Below are 5164 nucleotides of genomic sequence, written 5' to 3'. Positions count from 1 at the left end.
CGTGGATTACGGAGGTTATCAAACACACACACACACACACACACACACACACACACACACACACACAGAGAGAGAGAGAGAGAGAGAGAGAGAGAGAGAGAGAGAGAGAGAGAGAAGTAATGAATTTGGCTACATTTTAATGTCTGAAAGGATTACTAAAAGTGCCAAATCATTATTTTTAGCATTTATAAAATACCACAGATTGAGAAAAATAAGCTAGGTAAAGAACAAACGCTAATTATGTGTAATACATATAATGATATATTATTTTATTTTATTGCTGCTCTAATCAAAGGTGACTGTGGTAGGGAGCAATTATTCAGACTGAAGACAAAGGTGCGCTCCTGTTCTCCCCATTCCTGAGTGAGAACCATGGTTGTATTCTTCTTCTCCCTCAGCACTGCATGTTGGAGAATAGGTACCACATGATGTGATGCTTTCTCTCTTCAGAGGTCGGGAAGAACCACATTCAGGGGAACATACTCCATCTGATTGGAATGACAAGATCCTGGATCTCCCGCCAAAGCCCAATGCAGCCTGGGTCCTTCGCTATTACAAAATAAGAACATGAGAGTTCTTTAGCTAGGATGACAGCATTCCTGCACAGGAAGGGGATCGTTGGGGTTTAGAGATTATAACAAACTCCTCTTTCCACTGAGGAGTGGGATGTACACCACAGCCCTAGTATTGGGGTGCCTTCCTTGGCTTTCTTTGGTCTTGAGATCATAGCATGATAATGCAAACCTGCCATTCAGGCAGGTATAGAATGAGGTAAGCAGATGTCAACCTTAAGGGAAGCCTGGGATATGTAATAAGAACCATGAAGAGATAGATAGATAGATAGATAGATAGATAGATAGATAGATAGATAGATAGATAGGTAGGTAGGTAGGTAGGTAGGTAGGTAGGTAGGTAGGTAGATAGATAGATAGATAGATAGATAGATAGATAGATAGAGATAGATAGATAGATAGATAGATAGACAGACAGACAGGATGGCAGACAGACATACAGACAGAACTGATGTGGAGCTGGATTTGCTTAGGTTCTCTGCATAAAATCTACAGGAGCCCAAGTATGCACAGGCATTCTACTGGACATTCCAGCCTTCTGTGAATCCCTGTCAAGGCACTAAACTCAAGTAAAAGCCATCTTAGTGTATCTAGTTCAGCCAGGTCTCAGCTCTAGTGCTGAGGTAGGGAACCAAGTGACTGCAGGTGACTCCACAGGAGTCATAGTCTACCCAGCTTATTACTGTTAGGCTACTGAGTAAAAAATGTAAGATATACTCAAATGACATTTTAAACCATTAAATTATTAAATTTGTGGGTAATTTGTTACATAGCAAGAGATAATCAGGGCCTCTCTCTCTCTCTCTCTATATATATATATATATATATATATATATATATATATATACACACACACACACACACACACACACACACACACACACGAGTAAATGGAGAGAAACATACTCTCACAATTGATTGAGCTTTCTAAGGAAATGATGGGTTGACTTTTTGTAAAGGAAATCACATATCAAATGACTAAGCCATAAAGCATGCAGATAATAGGCACTGCCCCACTTAGTCCATAGGAATGTGGACAGGAACAAATGAGCTCATGTATATGAAAGGCATTCAAAAGCCTTTTCCAATAAAGACACCACTACTACTTTTAAAGGGATATCCAAGAGTGAAAACCTCTTTGCAATCTGAATAATCACACAGTTCTCACCATTTTTGTAAGTTCCATACATCACATATCTGAATTTTGCATTCACCCACTTATTTACAAGAGAATAAAATTGCCAAACTGTTAACATGGACTGGAGTCAGTGCTGGGTTAAAGCTGTGTTGATAACAGAGGGCCATGATACATTTTAGTGCAATATTGACCTGCAGCAGATATGTTTTAACTTAGACAAATACGGCATAAGAGAAATTAGTTCATTCGATAGAGCAGGCAGTGCTTGGGAGTGGGGGCAGGAGGACACAGGCAGCAACTAGCTTGAGGTGGAATCTCTACCCCTGGGCTGTGACTTAGCCTCGTTCTCCTACTTGACAAAGAGTGCTGTGTGCATAACAGAAACAGACTGCGGGTGCTAAGATACCCTTCTCTGAGAAGGTGGTAGCATTGTCCAGGCACAGGAGCAGACTGGAGCATTACTACTGTTAAGAGAGCTGAGAGTGTGGGAAACTATCCAACTTCAGGCTACCAAGCTAAAATTCCAAAACAACACTCAGTGTTTTCATGACAGCACTTTCATTTCAGCAGGGAAAAAAAAATACATATTATCATATGTATATTAAATATGTGAATATAAATTATATATGTAATATGTAATGTGTATTACATGATATATGATATATGACATATAAAACACATATAATATATATTAAATACATAAATATTTAATATATTAAATATGTACATATAAGTTATATATGTAATACGTAATGTGTACTATGTGATATATGGTATATGATAAATGATGTATAATATATGATGTGTGATATGTGATGTGTGATATATGATATATATAATATATGATGTGTAATATGTGATATGTGATATGATATGTAATATGTAATATGTGACACATAGCATGTAATATGTGATATATAATATGTGATATGTGATGTGTAACGTGTAATGTGTAATATGTAATATAACATGTGATATATAATATGTAATATGTAATGTGTAATGTATAATGCATACTACATGATATATGGTATATGATATATGATATATATGTGGCGAAGAGCGTTCCAAGGTCCTTTCTTAACTGAAAGTGTGTGGACACATGCTCACCCATGGGCATGTATGAGTGCATATCCAGATACAGTTATCCACTGGACGTGTACAAGTACATATGCAGGTGTGGTTATCCACAGCAGCAGTCCTCAGGATCTAAACTCTTCATTTGACAAGAGAAGATATAAAGAAGAACGTACATGGTGCAGCTACCGTATCTTGCTGGTACTTCTTGTAGCATCTTCTATTGTCTATGCCTCTTTGAACCAGATCCTTTCTGTAGAGCAGCCAGAACTTAAACTTAACTTAAACTTAAACTTAGATTTCCCCCTTCTCTGAACGCCATTTGCTAGGTGGACCACATGTGGGTGGCAAATGCTGTTTTTGGCCCATCTTTTTCTCCGGAGCATGAAAGGAAAGAACATTTCTGTGTGATAGAAAGATCAAACTGGTTAGAGGACCTGGAAGGTCCATGTAAACACTTACTACAAGAAGGGACTTAATTTGAGGAGGGCACTAAAAACAAACAAAACCCTGTGATTGCTCGTCTCCATCATCAGGATTTAGAATTATCTAAGAGACGCCTCTCTGGATGTGTCTATGAGGCTGTTTACAGTAAAGTTTAACTAAAAAGGGAAGGCTCACCCTGAGTGACTGTGGTACTAACCCATGGCACTGACTAAGCACTCTATGAGGGGCAGATTATGACTAGTTACCAATGCAAGATACCATCTATAAACTATTTAACCAAACAACCAGGAGATGAAGGTATTTGCCTATTTTATAGAACCGGAAATTGGAGAATGGGATTGCCCAGAGTCACACAATGAAACTGGGATTTGTTCGGAGGCCTGTGTGATTGATCACTCATTGATCACTCATCTGCTAGCTCCACTCCACTCAGCCCATCAGCTACTGTTGCTGTCCAACACGTTAACACACAGCTTCTCAAATTCTAGTGTATGTCCTAATGCCCAAGAGAGGAAAGATATTACCAATATGTAATCTAGCTCTTGTAAGGGAGCATATATGTTTGTGTATGCTACATATAGGGTATAAATATCAAAGATAGTGTAATGTAGAGAAAATAAGTATAGGGTAAGAGTTGGGGGACTTTACTAGGAGAGTACAGAGAATTCTGTCTCGTTATAAGATGCTCCTGTTTAATGTGTCATGTATACATCCTCATACACATGTGTACATCCACATACACATGTGTACATCCTCATACACATGTGTACATCCACATACACAATAATCAAGGTGGCAGCTATCCTGACTATAGATCCAGAAATACTGAACTGAGTAATGAGCTGGTTTAAAACTCAGATCCTACGGACTTTTTACAATTCTGATTCAGTTTCCAGACTGAAGCATGAGCATCCATATATAATTCTTAGATCTCTCAGATGAGCAGCAAGGCTAGGAATCATAGCCTCAGCCTTGGACCACTCCGCAGGGTCAGCATTGTCACCATGCTCTTAGACCATATGATGACCCAACGTTGCACCCAGGCCTCCATGCAATGGAACAAATACATTGATATTTTGATGAGGCAAAGCCATAATACAAGACATTTGACCTTCATTGTCATATGGTCATGTGACATATATGTTGTAAATAATATTTATAAATGATGTGTGTGGAGAGAGAAGCTGATATTATGGTATCAAGTGTTCGGTTTATGGTGCTGGGGATTGAACCTGGGCTGCTGCATCTTCCAGACAAGCATGTTGCCACTGAATTCATAACCGCAAACCGTGGTTTCTATTTTGAACTCGAATTAAAAGCCTAAAAACGGTAGGACAGACCTATCCAGTAGTAGTATTCCATTCAAATTTAATCATCCTACATGCAAATAAGCAGAGTCAATAGATTTCATGACATGAGAAGTATGTGACCTTTAACCCTGAGCCCCAGTAGCCAGCCTTATACCATACTGAATGAATGACATACGTCCAAAAAGTTAATGACATTGAACGTGTAGATGCAAATGTATTAGAACAGTTCCAAGGACTGACAGTAATACTGTCTTAGTCTAGGTTTCTATTACCATGACAAAACACCATGACCAAAAGTAAGCTGGGAAGAAAAGAGTTTATCTGGTTTAAATGTTCATATCATAGTCCATCATTGGGGGAAGTCAGAACAGGAACTCAAGCAGGGCAGGAAACTGAAGGTAGACACTGATGTAGAGGCCATGGAGGGATGCTGCTCACTGGCTTGCTTCCCATGGCTTGCTCAGCTTGCTTTCTTACAGAACCCAGTAGCACCAGCCCAGGGATGGCACCACCCACCATGAGCTGGGCCCTCCCCTATCATAACTAATTAAAATATACCTTTCAGGCAGAGCTGATGGAGGAAGTTTTCTCAGTTTAGGTTCCGTCCTTTCAGGGAATTC

Source organism: Rattus rattus, chromosome 3, assembly GCF_011064425.1.
Source record: "Rattus rattus isolate New Zealand chromosome 3, Rrattus_CSIRO_v1, whole genome shotgun sequence".
Taxonomy (NCBI): domain Eukaryota; kingdom Metazoa; phylum Chordata; class Mammalia; order Rodentia; family Muridae; genus Rattus; species Rattus rattus.
Note: the sequence above shows the minus strand (reverse complement) of the source record.